The sequence below is a fragment of the Gopherus flavomarginatus genome, chromosome 1 (genome assembly GCF_025201925.1).
Source record: "Gopherus flavomarginatus isolate rGopFla2 chromosome 1, rGopFla2.mat.asm, whole genome shotgun sequence".
Lineage (NCBI taxonomy): Eukaryota > Metazoa > Chordata > Testudines > Testudinidae > Gopherus > Gopherus flavomarginatus.
The window spans coordinates 206,855,680-206,873,376 of record NC_066617.1 but is presented as its reverse complement, the minus strand read 5'-3'; the positions used below and the strand labels follow the sequence as shown (position 1 = coordinate 206,873,376).

Sequence of the window (17,697 nt, the reverse complement as noted above, 5' to 3'; positions counted from 1 at the left end):
GTGAGTTGGCAAAAGTTGGAGCAGTCCCCAGACTGCTTCAGTCTGCATCATTACTGAAGCCAGAGCTGTAACTGGTGGTTGGTTTCAACTTTTCTTCCCTTCTCTTCCCCTCCCCTCCCACATTTCCTGAGCTTCCTTGGCTAGTTGTAAGGGAGAGGAGCCATCCTTTGCTAGGTGCTCCCACAGGATCAGGAACAGGCACAGCTAGTCTATATTAAACCTAATGGAAATCTAGTTTATACCATTTGTGCCCTAATATTTTGTTCCTTTTCTGATTTGAATATAGCTCTTAATTCACTATATTTTTGGAGAAGTTTATGGGTTTAAATGGTTCATCTTTCTTTGTCTCTGATTTCTTATGCAGAGCAGAGATGCCAAAGTATGAACCGGATTGTCTATTGAGATTGGTCGCTATTTTAAGTGTTTTTGTATCTAGTAGTTTAGAAATGCCCTTGTCAAAAGGGATAAATGTTTGCTTTATCTGAAAATTAATTGGCTGCATTATTCAGTGGCTGGTTGATTGGGCTGGTAATTAGTGGTTTGTGAAGTGTAATAATTTCAAGTACTGGAGTAAACACTTGAGGCTATAAGGGAGCCTCAGAATTTGTCATCTAATTGAAGTATAGATTAAGTAGGGCTGTTAGGATTTTTATCTTCAACCTTGGTGTAAGTTCAAATACAGTACTTTCAAAGGAAGTATGTAAATATAATTATAGGTTCATAAAACAAGCCTAAAAGGTTGGGGACAAACTCTGCCCATTGATGCATTCAAAGGGCTCTCATTCTGTGCATGAGGGGGAAAATTTGGCTTTTCTAAAGTACAGTCATAAGTCAACTTGCATTGTAAGTGTGTAGCATCAACAATATTTGACAATCATCCTCTTATACACACCCTAATCACTGGGAGAAAACAATATTTTATTCTGTTGTTATATGCTCCTGGGTGCTATTTCAGTTTACAGTGTATATGCAGGTAGAGGAGGTTTATGGTTACAATAGGAAGATAAACATTTAAAAGGTAAATGGAATTATTTCTGCTGATTCTTATTTAGCAATCTTCCATCCCTTTTTCCCAAAAGCAAACAATTATTCATTCACAAACATCATTTGTAGGTGAACTACAAGCCTATTTTTAACTAATTTTAAATTGTAACTCCATTCTCAGAAAGCAACTCCCTGCACTGTTGAAGGCTTTATTGATGTAATTCAGTAATTGCAAGAGCATTGCACAGTGCACAACTCTGGGCTTGGAAAGTGTGGAGGGGGAGGGAGGAACAGCAGTCCATCCTGTTCTGTGTCAAGTTGTGGGCAGAAGAAAATGTTGGAAGTGCTGCTTGGGCAAGTAACAGAACTTGTCCACAATGTGTAGGAATGTGCTTGGAGGTGAACCCAGCCTATGTGCTACACCCTCCTTTGGGCCATAGTGTGTGTTATAGGGGAAGTGCTCAGCTTCCATCCCACCTCTGCCTCCAAATCTAATTAGAGCATACCCTGTTGTCAGTAGCAAGCATTAAGTGATAAATTTGCAGATTTGATGTTGCCCCTGCCCAGAGCAGCAACACATTGTACTCCACAATAGGCTACTTCCACCCACCCCGTGGAATATTTCTCTGGGCTGGCAGGTTCCTTGTGAAAGAAGAGGCACTAGACTGCATCTTTGTTCTGCATTATTCATTGGATAAAACAAGATCGAACATCCAGACGTTGAATAACCATCAATCTGGTTATTCAGTTGCTACTTGTATACTTTAATATTAAAATAGTGATGAAAGAAACATGTATATCAACAGAGAAAATAAATATTGTTTTTTCTGGACCCCCAGTCTGAGACATTGGGGTGGTGCCTCTTTCTTCAAGCACAGGAGACAATTAAGAGTTGTCCATAGGGGTTGGCCCTGCCTCTGGAGACCAAGTGGCTGTTCAACAATCCTATTTTATTTTTTATAATACTAGTTTCTAAAGCTTATTTTGGGGCAGCAGTAAGCAAAATATTGTCCATCCCCTCTCCTATCTCTTAGGGAAAACAAAATTTGTCAGGATTGTGTTCCCCCAAAAGGAACAGCGTCTTCCTGTTTGGTCCCTCTTATTATGGAAGAGCAAGCCAAAAACCCAAGAAGTGCTAAGAGGAGAAGCAGCAGAAGAGGAGTTCTTATGCAGCTGCTCACTACCAAGGATCTTAAATTTGTCAGTCTGGAGGGCAAGCTAGGACATCTTACTCCTCGCCTGCTGAGACTTCTTCAGTAACGTCTCTGAAAAGACACGAGACACAACAAGTTGGCCATTCTCACCTAGTAGGGTTTTTAGATGTAAATCCCCACATTTTCCCCTCCTCCTGGTTTTAATCCATTTCAGAATGGAAAAGCTGTAGGTTTAGGTACGTAATTGTCAGGTGGCAAGAATTCTGGCCTGCTGTCTGACTCCTTTAAAATATAAAATAAGTGTATCTGAGCTTTTACAAGGATCCACCCCTGCATTTGTTACTGGGGGGGATGTTTATTCCTAGAAGTTTAACATTTCAAAATCAGCATGCCCAAATAACTTGCATCCAAAAGTGCTAAAAGAGTTGACTGAGGAGATCTCTTGCTTAAGGATGTTAATTCTTATTAAAACCTGGAATACTGGGCAAACTCTAGAAGTCTAGCAGAGTGCTAATGTGCCAATATTTAAAAAGGGCAAGCAGGATGGCCCAAGTAATTACAGGCAAGTGGTGCTGACATCAATCACAGCCAAAACAGAAAAGCTGACAGGGATTCAATAAATAATGAAAGGATAAGAATACAGTTAGTCGATCAACAGTTTTATGTATGTTTGTATTATAAAAAAGATTTCAATTTTTGATGATTATGAATTTGGTTGGTAAAGATAAATGCACAGAAGTAAAATACTTTGTTTTCTAAGGCTTTTGAGTTAGTACACAACATTCTGATTTAAAATAGCACTGTACAATATAAATGCACATGTTAAATGGATTGAAAACTCTAATTCACAGACCTTAAAAAGTAATTCTTGAATGGGTGTGTTACTATGGTGGTTCCTCAGGGATCTGTTCAGTATTTTGATTAGTGATTGAGAAGTAAATATAAAATCATTGCTGATTAAAACTTGTGGATGACACAGATTAGAGTTGTAAATGATTATGATGGGGCAGTCATAAAGTGATCTGGACTGCTTGGTAATCTGGGCCCATTAAAACAATATATTTTAATACAATCAAATGCAAGGTCATATAGCTAGGAACAAAGATGCAGGTCATACTTACAGAAACAGGGACTATATGCTGGACAGCAATGACTAAAAAGGATCTAGAGTAGGGGGTCATAGTGGACAGGCAACTCAATATGAGCTCTGAATATGATGATGTGGCAAAACGAGCTAATGCAGGGGTGGGCAAACTACGACCGGCCAGCTATTTTAATCTTGTCCTCAAGCTCCCGTTGGGGAGCGGGGTCTGGGGCTTGCCCTACTCGGGGAGTAGGGTTGGGGCCACTCCGCACAGTTCCTGGAAGTAGCAGCATGGCCCCCTCTGGGTCTTATGTGTAGGGGAAGCCAAGGGGCTCCACTCTGCATGCTGCTGCCACCCCCACAACTCCCATTGGCCAGGAACCATGGCCAATGGGAGATGCAGGGGCGGTGCCTGTGGATGGGGCAGCACACAGCAGAGCTGCCTGGCCATGTATCTGCATAGGAGCTGGAGAGGAGACATGTTTCTGCTTCCGGGAGCCACCTGAAGCATAAGCGCTGCCCAGAGCTTGCACCCTTGAGTCCACCTCCCTGCCCCAGCCCTGATTCCCCCCTCCCGCCCTTCAAATGCCTTGATCTCAGAGCACCCTCCTACACCGCAAACTCCTCAGCCCCACCCCAGAGCCCGTACCTGCAGCTAGAGCCCTCATCCCCCTGTCCCAACCTGGAGTCTCCTCCCACACCCTGAACTCATTTCTGGCCCCTCTTCGGAGCCCTCACCCAGTCCTGCACCCCAACCCCAATTTTGTGAGCATTCACAGTCTGCCATACAATTTCAATACCCGATTGTGGCCCTTGGGCCAAAAAGTTTGCCCTCCCCTGGGCTAATGCAATTCTTGGGTATAAATAGAGTAGTGAGGAGTAGGAGAGAGGTGACTACTTCTGTCTATGGCACTGGTAAAACCAATATTGAAATATTGTCTAGTTCTGATGGCCACATTTTAAAAATAATGTTGAAAAATTTGAGATGGTGCAGAAAAGAACCCTCCCCCCCCAAAAAAAGCTTTACAGTGAGACTTAAGTTTAATCGGCTTAGCATATCAAAAAGATCAAGAGGCTATAGAGTATAATTATTTTCATGGGAAGAAAATAGCGGTTACTAAAGGGCTCTTTAGCAGGGAAAGACGTGAGGACCAATGGCTGGAAGTTTCAGATCCATTCAAATTAGAAATCACAACCTTTAAATGTGAGGGTGATTAACTATCGGAACAAACTGTGAAGGAAAGTGGTAGATACTCATCTCGAAGTCTTCAGATCAAGACTTGGATGGCTTCTGGAAGATATGCTTTAGGCAAACAGGTTATTCTTCAAGTGATTGCTCACAATAGGTGTGCGTGCTCACCGCATGCACTGGTGTCGGAAGTTTTTCCTCTAGCAGTACCTATAGGGGAGCCCCCTAGCGACTCCTGGACTGGTACCTCCATGGCGCGGTATAAGGGGTTCTGCATGCTCTCCCCACCCTGAGTTCCTTCTTGCCACCAGTGAAGGTGCTTCAGAACTGGTCTGCTCCAGCTTTGCTGTAGCTTGTCCCCAAAACTGCTTGTTCGTCCAATGTATGGTACCTGTAGGTAGGTAGTTTAGTTTAGCTAGCGCACCCAGGCTGGGGTATGCCCCATGCCTTGGGTTTTAAGTTGTGCAACACTTGTAGGCGATCTATGCCAGTGAGTGATCCGCACGTGGACTGCCTACGCTGTTTGGGGGAAACCCATCTCAGCGATCACTGCAAGATTTACAAGTCGTTTAAGCCTCAGACCAACAGAGAAAGGGACATCATGCTCCGGGCTATTCTGATGGAGTTGGCACTGACCCTGGCTCCAGTGTACAGCTCCGAGTCAGCACCGGGCACTGCAGTGTCAGTGTGCAGTGACCCTTCAGTGCCACTGACTAGTTAGCACTACTCCCTGTCCACGGGGGATGCCAAGAAGGCTAAAAAGAGGCCTTCTTTGCCATGGCACTAGAGTAAACCCGAGACAGAGGCTAGATCCATGTTGGGCAGTCCTCAATCCTCATCAGCCTCTAGGCCTCCGACTTAAGTCAAGCAGAGTAGCCCAGCCCATTGGAAGCAGGTCTCCCCTGATGTCCGGATGCCCTCCACACCGGAGGCCCCGCAGACAGCCTGCGATGTTATGTCCATGCCATAATGGGAGCACTGCCGATGTCAGCCCCGTGTTCCAGAGGCAAGCCGATACTGGGATCTCCGCGGTCGCCCCCGGCTTGGTACCCGTCTTGGTGGAGGGAACGTTCCCAATACCGTTTGCCGCTCAGGGCAAAGTCCACATGGATCGCCCTCAACACCCACCAGGCTGTCTGGCTGGGTTTCATCTGACCGAGACTCCTGGCACCGCTCCGCCTCTAGGAGCAAACACGGACAGGACCAAGGCAGACAGTGCCAAAGGTCCTCATCTCAGAGAGGCTATCGCAGCCGGTCATGGCATTAATGTTGACATCGTTCCCGTTCATCGTCCAATCCAGGACCCCACCATGGCACTGACTCCACAGCCCCGAGTGTCGATCGCCGGCGTCTCGCCATCGTGGGTCCGCCCGCCGCAGCCAATTGCGGGGTAGCTGTTACTGACGGTACTGGTCCTCCACGTTGGGATCACAGTCCCGTGGTTGGCATTGCTCCCGGTCCAGAGACATCTCAGATTTTTTCAACATTATTTTTAAAATGTGGTCATCAGAACTAGGCAATATTTCAGTATTGGTTTTTACCAGTGCCATAGACAGAAGTAAAGTCACCTCTCTCCTACTCCTCACTACTCTAGTATGTCATATGTCAGCCCGGCCTCCCTTCATAGTCATCCATTGATGGGCCAGGCCAGCTAGGCCGAACAGCCGACTCTGCTGGTGCCACAGCAGGTGCAGTGGCACCGGGCCTAGTGGTACTAGTGGGCACCATGGCACCCAGTGGGGGCTTGCTCGGTGGACAGGGCCTCAGAAAGACCATCAGCCTCTTTCTCCAGACCTCTGAGGAAGGAGTCGGTGAAACGTACATTCTTGGCACCATGCCTGGAGACCGACTAGATGGTGGACCCTCTGGTGTCGGTGGACACACCAAGTATCGTGTCGGCCTCCCCGGATGAGGCGATTTCAGCCCCTCTTCCCTCCATCTCGCAGGAGGTGAGCTCTTAAAAATGGCATCAAGCCTCCACCTCCAAGCAGAGGAGATGGAGGAGCCCTCGGACTCACTGTTTAATGTACTGTCCTCCTCGGCACCAGGCAGGGTGGCCTTGCCTCTCCACAAAGGGGTGGTGAAAATTTCAAATGCCCAATGGAAAACCCCAGCCTTATTGGCCCCCTTCTCTGAGAGTGGAATGCAAGTATTTTGTACCTGCCAAGGGGCATGAATACTTATACACCCACCCTGCTCCTAACTCCCTGGTGGTTGAGTCGGTCAACCACAGGGGCCAACCAGCCCCTACACCAAAAAATAAAGATTCAAGGAGGCTGGACTCATTTGGAAAATATATATTCATTCTCAAGCTCCCAGTTACGGGTCTCCTGGTCTGGTATGAGTTCAGTCTGTGCCTAAATTCGAGGACTCCCTCCAGGAATGCAACAGGGAGGGGTTCAAATCGCTGGTGAAGGAGGGCACAGCTCCTTCTGTCCACGTGCACCACTTTGGGCCTGTTGGTAAACAAGTCCACATTAGTCCCAATCCAACGCATAGAGTTTATCAAGGCAGTACTGGACGCCTTGTCGGCCAGAGCCTCCCTCCCACTGGACAGGTTCGAGACCCTGAAGGGGCTCATCAACACGGTTACAAAGTTTCTGGTGACAACAGCCAGAGTGTGCCTCCAGCTCTTGGGTCACACGTCGGTGTACAGGATGAGGCCAGACTCAGGATGAGGCCCCTCCAGCTCTGGTTGGCCTTGGAGTTCTCCCAGGCCAGGGACAGGATGGACAAAGTCCTCACAGTGCCTGAGCCAGTGATCACCTCCCTACAGTGGTGGTCCTCCCCGAGAAACATGCTCCAAGGGGACCCATTCAGGGGCAGGGCGTCTCTGGAACTGGTGTCTGTTGTGTCAGACCTGGGATGGGGGCCCATGTGGGAAATGTTCAGACCCAAGATCTGTGGTTGGCTCAGGATCTGAACCTCTACATAAATGTCAAGGAGCTCAGGGCGGTACGGCTGGGTGGTACTCGCACCTGGAGGGCTGGGTGGTCACAGCCCTCCAGGTTCTCACAGACAACACAGCTTCGGTGGCAACATCAACAGGCAAGGCGGGGCCTGATCCTCTGCCGCAAAGCCCCTCAGGCTGTGGAACTGTTGTATAACCCACGACATCTGCCTGCAGGCCTTCCATCTGCTGGGCACCTGGAACACGTGGGTGGATCACTTGAGCAGGGACTTCTCCTCTCAGCATGAGTGGTCTCTCCATCTAGAGGTGGTGCACAGACTTTTCCAAGTGTGGGAAACTCCCCAGGTGGACCTGTTTGCTACTTGGCAGAACCATTGCTGTCTCCAGTTCTGCTCCAGGGGGGACTGGGATGGGGCACTATCTCCGATGCCTTTCTCCTGTCCTGGTCAAGCCAGTTTCTCTGTGCCTTTCCCCAGTTCCCTCTGATCAGCAAGGTCATGGAAAAGATAAAGATGGACAAGGCCTTCTGATGGGACCCTCATGGGCCTGGCGGTTGCCATCCCATCTGGACCCACTCTCCCAGGACCAGGGCCGCCTCCTTCACCCCAACCTAGCAGCACTCCACCTCATGGTGTGGCTGCTCAATGGTTAGGTAGGGAGAAAAGGACATGCTCAGAAGAGGTTCAGAGCAGCCTCCTAGAAAGCAGGCAGCCCTCCATGCGCTGAGCCTACTTGGCAAAGTGGTCTTGGTTTTCCAGATGGGCAGATGAGTGGGGCGTTTCCCTGGTGGCCACCCCAATCCAGTTTATTCTGGACTACCTCCTTCACCTTAGAGCCCTGGGCCTGGTGCCCTCGTCAGTCAAGATGCACCTGGCGGCCATATCAGCCTTCCATCCGCCGGTGCAGGGCCACACAGTATTCTCCCATGCTATGACTGGCCGATTCCTTAAGGGGTTGGATTGTCTCTTCCCGTATGCTAGGTCCCCAGTCCCGCAGTGGGACCTAAACCTCGTGGTGGTCCGTCTCATGGGGCCCCCATTTATGCTGCTAGCCACATGCTCCTGGTCACACCTCTCATGGAAGGTGGCCTTCCTGGTTGCGATCACATTGGCTAGGCAGGTCTCGGAACTCAGGGCCCTGAAATCCAAGCCCCCGTACACGGTGTTTGATAAAGATAAGGCCCAGCTCCACCCACACACTTCATTCCTCCTGAAGGTAATCACCGCCTATCATATGGGTCAGGACATTTTTCTGCTGGTCCTCTGCCCCAGGCCTCATGCGTCCAGTGAGGTGCACCACCTCGACATGCTGGAAGTGAGACGGGCTCTGGCTTTTTACCTGGTGTAGACTAAGCCATTCAGAAAGTCCTCACAACTGTTTATCGCCTTGTTCGAGCACATGAAAGGTTGGCCTATCTCCACTCGCTGGCTCTCCAACTGGATCACCTCGTGCATCCATATTTATTATGACCTGGTGGGAATCCCTCTGCCACCAATTGAGAGTGCACTCAACTAGGGTGCAGGCCTCATCAGCTGCCCTTTTGGCCCATGTCCCCATTCAGGACATTTGTAGGGCTGCCACGTGGTCTTCAGTTCACACGTTCACCTTGCATTATGCAATTGTCTCTGACCAGGGAGGATGCCAGGTTTGGCAGGTCCATTCTTCATCCCGAGAGTTTATGAACTCCTTTCCACCTCCAACAGATAGCTTGGAATCACTTATTGTGGAATACACATGAGCAATCACTCGAAGAAGAAAAGTTATATTTTCTGTAACTGGTGTTCTTCAAGATGTGTTGCTCATGTCTATTCCACATTCCACCCTGCTTCCCCTCTGTTGGAGTTGCCTGGCAAGAAGGAACTGAGGGTGCGGGGAGCGCGCAGTGCCCCTTATACCACATCATGGAGGCACCACTCCTGGGGTTGCTAGGGCGCTCCCCTACAGGTACTGCTAGGGGAAAAACTTCCGGCACCAGTGCACATGGCAAGCACGCACACCTACTGTGGAATAGACATGAGCAACACATCTCGAACAACACCAGTTACAGAAAAGGTAACTGTTTTTTAGGTTCATTACAGGACTACTGGGTGAAATTCTATAGTCTGTGTTATACAGGAGGTCAGATTATATGCTCTAATGGCCTTAAAATCCTCTCTTGCTTTTCTGTTTAGTTATGTTCTGCAGCCTTAGGATTTTGAGAAGAGTTGGAGCTTGTGGAGGACAATGAGGATCTGGGGTGCTTTTCTGTATCTTTTTAGAAGAGGAATTCTCACTATCAGCTAACCTGTCCATTTTTTTGGCAGGGACTCTTATTTTCTATTCAGCCTGTTTGGGTGGGGGAGAATGGGTTTGGTGCCCCTGTGCTCATATTTCAATATAATTGAGTGGTAATTCATAGTTCTTCTTTGAGTGTTGGTCCTTATGTGTATTGTACTGTGGGTATGCATGCGCTCCACATGCATGAGACCTGAGAATTCTTGCAAGTAGCATCTGTTGGTCCATGCCTGGGCCCCCTCTGTCCTCGTGTTCCATGCAAAGGTATAAGAAGCAGTGAAGACCAACACCTCTCCAGTTCCTCCTTACAGCCATATGGCCTGAGTGGGAATCTCCAGTGTCTGGAACTGATCCTTTTCAACGTTTTCCACTAAATATTTCAAAGTTTTATATGTAGTTAGTATTGTTAGTAGTTTTAAAAGTTCTGCTAAGAGGAGAGTGGAGACCCATGCTCAACTTGCAGCAACTCAGTTTTTTTAGTCACAAGCTAAAACTCTGCATAGTTACGCTGGCATTGATAATGCTGTCCCTAGAAAAAGATGTGGTTCACAGCTCTCGATATGAAAGATGCATACTTTCATGTGGATTTTCACCCTTCCCACAGAAGATTCTTCAGTTTTGTGTTAGATCCTAACCACTGTCAATAGAGAGTACTCCCATTCAGTCTAGTAACTACATCCAGGGTTTTTATGGAAGTGTTTTCTGTAGTAGCATCACAACTCAGCCAGGGCTGTTCCACATCCATAGGGATCTCTGTAAACATGCAAGTTTGCTCAGACCCAAACTATAGCTTTCTTAAGAGCTTAATCTGACCTTAGACTCAGAGCAAGGGCTTGTGTCTCTAGCAATAGTTTCCAATCCATAGGCAACCTGATGAATCAGGTAGACATTGGCTTAGATTTGCCTTACCCTCCTGGGTCACATGGAGTCATGTACTTACATAATACAGTTCACCAAACTCTACCTCTGCTGCCTGAAGGCTTGGCTTTGACCAATATATGCTGAGCACAAATAGCAGAAATGCTGTAGTGACAATCCCCACTAAGAAAAGGGCCTCTCTAACTTGGTGGAAAGATCCCACACCAGTGTGCATAGGCATTTCTTTCCTATTCTCCCGCACCCAGTGGACAATCACAGACATCTCCATGTTAAGTTAAGGGGCTCACATGGATGGTCACACAGGACAGGGCACTTGGACACCTCAGGAAACTAGAATGCGTGTAAATCTCCCAGAACTCAGAGCTGGTCCGAGAAGCATACAAGGCATTCTTACCAGTAATCTAGTCTCATCACATTCTTGCACTGTTAGACAATATGACAACTACAGGCTGCATAAACAAGGAGGAGCAAGATCCATTCCTCTGTGTATAGAAGTGGTCAGTTTATGGCACCAGTGTGTGTACTCCCCCAAGAACCCAGAATTCGCTGGCAGACAGGCTCAGCAGGTACTTTGCCAACAGCCACAAGTAGGGTTACACAGCTCAATGGTGAACATCTTTGCTCAGCAGGGAACCCCTATCTGGGATCTGTTCACCTCTGATAAACAAGGTCTCCTGCATATGTCAGCCCAGCCACTCATCAGCATTCATCCCTTCCTGGACCTCTTGACTCGAGAACAGCAGGGTCAGACATCCCTACCTGGAAGCTGTTCACTTCATGACTTAGTTTTTGGATGGGCATCAGACCACGAACATTCCTGTTCCAAAACTGTACAAGCCATTCTTACTAATTGCAGATGGGTCTCAACCAGAAAATGTTACCTTGCCAAGTGGAAGCATATCTCTGTATAGGCCCAGCACCACTGTTTCTCCTGATATTTTGGATTACCTCCTTATTCTCAAGATGGGTTTCTTCCTTAACTTGGTATGGGCTCACCTGGAAGCAATCAATGAGCGTCACCCTCCAGCAGATGGTTACTCTATATTTACTCACCTCCAGGTTCTTAAAGGTCTTAATTAGAACTTTCCAATTGATAATATGACCAACCTCTTAATGGCGCTATAATTTTAGTACTTTAACACTTACCTTTTGAATCCCTGGCTACCTCTTTGATACTTCACCTATCTATGAAGCTGTATTCCTCATGTCCATTACCTCATCAAGATGGGTAGGTAAACTGGGGAACCTAATGGCAGACCCTCCTCATGGTATAAAGACAAGGTCTTGCTTATGACTACATGCAAATTCATGCCAATGTAGTTTTGAAATTTCACATAAACCAGATTATCTATTTACCTGTGTTGTTCTTGAAGCCTTGCGCCTCCAGTGAAGCAACTTCATTCCTCAACATAAGACTAGCTCTGGCATTTTACCTACAGAGAACAAAACTGAGCAGAAAGTCAGCTAGGTTTGTTTGCCATAGCAGAACAAGTCTGAAGACAAGCTGTTTCCTCCCAGAGGCTCTCCAAATAGATCTTTGGCTGTAACCTACTTTATCAACTGGCACACTTTCCTACCTCACATGGTGTATGGGCTCACTTTTTATAAGAGTGAAGGCAGCTCTGGTAGGATCACTGCAAGAGGTAACTAGCAGCAAGACATATTTACAAGACATTTTGCCATAGTCCAAGTCTATGCCGATGCATCCTTTGGGACAGTGGTTGTGTGAACAGCTTTACCACCACCCTCCTTATTCTCCTCTGAGTACTGCTTTATCAGTCACGCACAGTGAAATACAGAGAGGCCAGCACTCAAAGGGAAGAGTTCTTCGACATGTGTGGCCCTCAACTGTATTCCATTACCCACTCTCCTTCCCTGCTCTGTTAGATCATCTGATAACACAGTAAGAGATGAGGAACTGGAGAGGCCTCAGTCCCTACTGCCCCCTTATACTTTTTGGTGCAGAGTGGTACGGGAGAGAGGATTCAGGTGTGGACAAACAGACACTACTTGCAAGAATTCTCTGGTCTCAGGCATAAGGAGTGCATGCGTACCCACCATTGAATACAGATAGGGACCACACAGCTCTAAGAACTCCATTTATGAAGGGTAAGTAACTTTCCTCCCTTCACCAGGCAGCTTTGAAAACATGAGGAAGAAGGTGGTAACTGCTATAAAGATTGGTGGAGCAGTCAGAGAAATCTGAACAAGCTAAATCTAAGAGTAAATACATCCTATTCAAAACAGACACAAGCTGTCATTCCCCTACAACGGGTTGGCAACCTTTCAGAAGTGGCGTGCCGAGTCTTCATTTATTCAGTCTAATTTTAAGGTTTCACGTGCCAGTAATACATTAACGTTTTTAGAACATCTCTTTATATAAGTCTATAATATATAACTAAACTATTGTTGTATATAAAGTAAATAAGGTTTTAAAAATGTTTAAGAAACTTCCTTTAAAATTAAATTAAAATGCAGAGCCCCCCGGACCGGTCGCCAGGACCAGGGCAATGTGAGTGCCACTGAAAATCAGCTTGCATGCTGTGTTTGGCACACGTGCCATAGGTTGCCTACCTCTGACCTACAATCTTCCTTCAAGGAGGTAATTTGGGAAGTGGAAGAAACAACAATGGGAAGAACTTCAATTGGCAAACTGAGTAATTCTACTGGTTCCTAGAATGCAAAGATACTCTTTCCTCTTTCTGTGGTTGATGGTGCAGGTGGATCTCTGGCACAAGAAATGGTAATTCCTGATGAATGATTTCTTCCCTAAAAACACCCTGCAGACAAGAAGATAAAAGCCACACTTAAAAGGATCTCTGAAGCTTTTTCAGCAGTATTCACTCAGCGCCTCTCACAACCATCTGCTTCACCAGGGACACAATGTCCTGGTGCAATGACCTAAAAAGCGTAGCTACCCATAACTAAGGTGAATTCAAGTTTATATTAAAGAAATATCTCAGGCTACTTAATTGAGCAGACAGATCCATGGATTCCATGAAACTGGCAGCCAACACAGGAGCCACATGCTAAATCCTATCTAAGATATGGACAGCAGATAATTTATTCAAAGCAAATATTTGTACCTCACAATTCTTAGGACAAATCTAGTTTGCAGAGAAGATCGATGAGGTGGTGCTGACAACACAGATAACTCCAAGAGTTCATTCCCTACTCTGGAGAAATCCAGAAATGCACTACAAGCCTTCATTCAGGAGCAGAAGTGCCTTTTGTTCCATCCTACAACAAAGACGCTAAACATGAGACTCACTACATAGCTAGTAAATCTGGGTCTTGAACTCCTAGGAGAAACCTACACCTCAAAATGAGACCAATCCCTCTCTCCAGCTCAGACTATCAAAATAAGTACAGTTCCATCTGTACAAAAGTAGACCTAGTGCAGAGGATATTCTCCCTTCTCCAATTCCAATTGAAGAATAACTTCTCAAGCAGCTGGATCCATTGGACTTCACAAAGGTGAGCACTGGAAATAATGCACACTTGATATTCTGGAGCTCCAGGCTCATCTGCATCCTTTTTTCATAGCCTCAACCTCAAGAGACATCCAGAACTATCCAGAAAGATTCTATAGCTACTGGAGATGGGAACAGTCTATGTCCCTCAGTGTCAAAGATGTTCAAGACTCTCCATCTTCATACACGAAAAAGGTCAGGAGGAGTCTAATTCATCTCGGATTTCAAGATGCTGTTCAAGCTGACTTTTAAAGAAAATGAAATTCAAGATGGAGACTAGTTGCCACTATTGCTGCACTGTCTCCAAGAGATGTACTTAGGTGGGGAATGTGGCAAAAGCTCATCTGCATATTCCAATCAGATCCTTTCATCAGCAACTTCTTTAGTTTACCTGTAGAAATCATCTATACCAACACACAATTTTATCTTTTGGCCTGTCCACCATTCACAGGGTGTTCATAACGGTGTTGGTCGTGATTATAGTTAGGGACAGATGTTTCTGAAATTATCTGTACCCATTTCTAAATATAGTACTCATCTGAACCTCCTCCTCAAGGGCTTCACAGGAAACAACCTATTTCATCTTCTCATTTAAAACTGTCATTTTAATTTTAATTAACTTTTTCGGTCCACCTATACTCCAGAAGAGAAAATGCTTTGATAAGTAGGTGATGATAATGTCAATACTTACGCCTATTTTCAGTCACTTATTTTTGCCAAATTTGACTGACTGAAATTATCCATGCTTGCTCGTAGCATACATGGGAAAGGAATAATGTGTTATGCTTTCCACTTATCTATGTTTTCTCTCTCATTCCTGGAAGCAATGGTGGAACCATTTTTGCTAAACCTTTAAACACACCCGTCTGAGGCTAACAGTTTGTTTACTTTTAATCCTTTAATTGAAGGGGTAGAGGACTGTGGTGTAGATCTTAAAGTTCAAAGTTTGTTTTGTTCAGTGAGGGGGAAAGAGGTAGAGTCAACATGTCTCTGATGATGGTTTTATTTAAAACCATCACCCAAAGATCTTGCATACAAAAAGCTCTACTAAAACACCACTAAAGTTGCAAAGTTCAAATTGTGTTTGCAGTCTTAATTCAGAACAAAGTGTATATGTTTTATGAAGTCTGTGTGATAACATTATTTATCCTACTTAAACCTATCTCATTGAGTGGATAAGAGTCATAGTGAATGAGGCAGAGGGCTGCATGAGGAAAGAAAGGTACCTTATCTAAGGCAGTGGAGTAGGATCCTAAGAGAGCTGGTCTTTACTGGGCTTTATCACTGCTCTAGATGACTTTAACCAAGACTCTTATACTGCATATGCAGTGGTGTTGTACCCATGTTGGTCCCATGATATTAGAGAAACAAGGTATCATCTTTTATTGGACAAACTACTGTTGGTGAAAAAGACAAGCTTTCCAGCTTTCAGAGGCCTTACTGGAAGAAGAGTTGTGTGTAAGGGTACGTCTTCACTACCCGCCATATCGGCGGGTAGCAATCAATTGCTGGGGGATCGATATATCGCATCTCATCTAGACGCGATATATCGATCCCCGAACGCGCTTATATCGATTCCGTAACTCCACGAACCTGAACGGAGTTGCGGAATCGACTGGGGTAGCCGCGGACATCGATCCCACACCGTGAGGACGGTGAGTAATTCGATCTTAAATACTTCGACTTCAGCTACGTTATTCACGTAGCTGAAGTTGCGTATCTAAGATCGATTTCCCCCCGTAGTGTAGACCAGCCCTAAGCTTGTAAAGTGTCTCTCACCAACCACAGTTGGTCTAGTACAAGTATTACCTCACTCACCTTGTCTCAGTAATACTGCATGGTCACAAGTGGGCCATATCAAAGTTGCACAAGCCTTCCTAATTCTGGTGTCCTGTTTAGTTTCAGCCAGCCACTCAAACGTTACGTTGTTCTAAGGTAGGAGTTTTTTTGCCTTTTTCTTAAATAAATATACACAAAGCAAAAGCAATGCTACTGTCCCTTCCCTTTTAAAAGAAACACATCTTTCCCAGGTTGAAACTACTCATAGATGCTGCTGCCTTTAAGTAAGGTGACCAAATTTTCTTCAAGTGAAAAACTATTCCATTAGCCAAGAGCCTGCCTGGGCTAAAGCCCAGACCCCCAGTCAGTGTTCCCTCAGAATTAATTCCACATGTGTAGAATTAATTTTATGTACATCAATATGGAGGTGGTGTGTGACATATGACCTTCATAGTGGTGCACATAACAAAATTAATGGGTTAGGGGGTGGGTTCAGGATGGAGGCAGACAGGCTGTGGGGCTCTGTGCTTGGGCTGGGTGGAGGGGGTGACGGCTGCAGCTGAGTGTGTGGGCTCTGGGCTGGGGCATTTACAGTGCAGAGGGTGTTCTACGACTAGAGCGAGGACTCCCTAGGGCAGCCCTAGGATCTGTGCAACTCCCCTGGTTGTAGCAGGTCCCAGCTGGCCAGGTTCCCTAAGCACCTGTATGGTGCTAAATTGGCTGCTGCATGGCCACGCAGCTTACAGCGACCTTAGCCCACAGTCCCTGCTCTCAGGGCTTGTCTATACATAGAGTGCTGGTAGGGTAACCAGATGTCCTGATTTTATAGGGACAGTACAGATAGTTTGGGATTTGTCTTGTATAGGCACCTATTACCCCCTTCTCCCAAACCCTATTTTTCCACACTTGCTATCTGGTCCCATTCAGCCCTGCAGCTGTAGCTGCTACCTGCAGTGATGGGAGAGCATCTCTCATCAAGCAGTTACGCTGCAGGCCGGAGCGGTGGTAGCTATGCCCGTGGGAGAAGCGCTCCATTGTAGGCTTGTCCACGGCCCTGAGCAACCGCTTCAGTGTAGACTGAGCCTCTGCTGGCTGTGAGGTGCCAGTAGAAGGTGCTCTAGTGCTGAGTTGTCCCCTTTATCTGTTTTTCACGTGGAGCGCTGCTGTGTGGGGTGGTCCCTGCCTGCCCACTGGGGGGCCCCTGGGAGAGGGGGTGGGGTGGAGGGTGAATAAATGTTATGCTCTGAGGCTGCCCCCAAGCTGGCATGTGCTGGCCTGGCAATGTTGGGGGTCAGACAGCAGTTCCACAGGCTGGCGATGTTCCTCCTTCCCACCCTGGCTGGCACATGCACTGCCACTCTGTTTCAGCAGGGCAGGGCTCGCATTAAGCAGTTGCTCTATGGCAGGGGTGGGAAACCTTTTTAACCCAAGGGCTACATCTGGGTATGGAAATTGTACGGCAGGCCATGAATGCTCATGAAATTGGAGAACTGGGGTGCAGGCGAGGGTGGGGGCTCTGGCTGGGGGTGTAGGCTCTGTGGTGGGGCAAGAAATGAGGAGTTCAGAGTGTGGAAGGGGGCCCCAGGTGAGGGCAGAAGGGAAGGATTCTGGCTGGGGATGAGGGATTTGGGGTGCAGGCGGGTGCTCTGGGCTGAGACTGAGGAGTTTGGCGGGCGGGAGGGGGATCAGAGCTGGGGTGGGGTCTGGAGCATGGGAGGGGGTCAGAGGTGCAGGCGCCATGCGGCGCTTACCTCAAGCAATTCCCAGAAACAGCAGCCCGTCCCCTCTCCAGCTCCTACGCGGAGGCGCGGCCCCTGCAGCTCCCACTAGCCGCGGTTCCCAGCCAATGGGAGGTGCGGGGGCAGCGCTCTGAACCCTTTGGCTGCCCCTACGCTTCGGAGCCGGAGACGGGACGTGCTGCTGCTGCCGGGAGCTGCAGGAAGCCAGAGCAGCTGCTCTATGGTGTGTGC

At 47.1% G+C, this 17,697-nt stretch overlaps 1 long non-coding RNA gene across 1 annotated transcript; it reads right to left on the bottom strand.

Annotated features, from left to right (window-relative positions):
• Positions 1–6,381: 6,381 nt before the first annotated feature.
• Positions 6,382–17,532, bottom strand: LOC127030370 (uncharacterized). Its single transcript, XR_007768378.1, has 3 exons — positions 17,479–17,532; positions 11,832–11,908; positions 6,382–6,867 (listed from the first exon to the last, which is right to left on the bottom strand). It is a non-coding gene; the product is annotated as an uncharacterized LOC127030370 (long non-coding RNA).
• Positions 17,533–17,697: the final 165 nt, after the last annotated feature.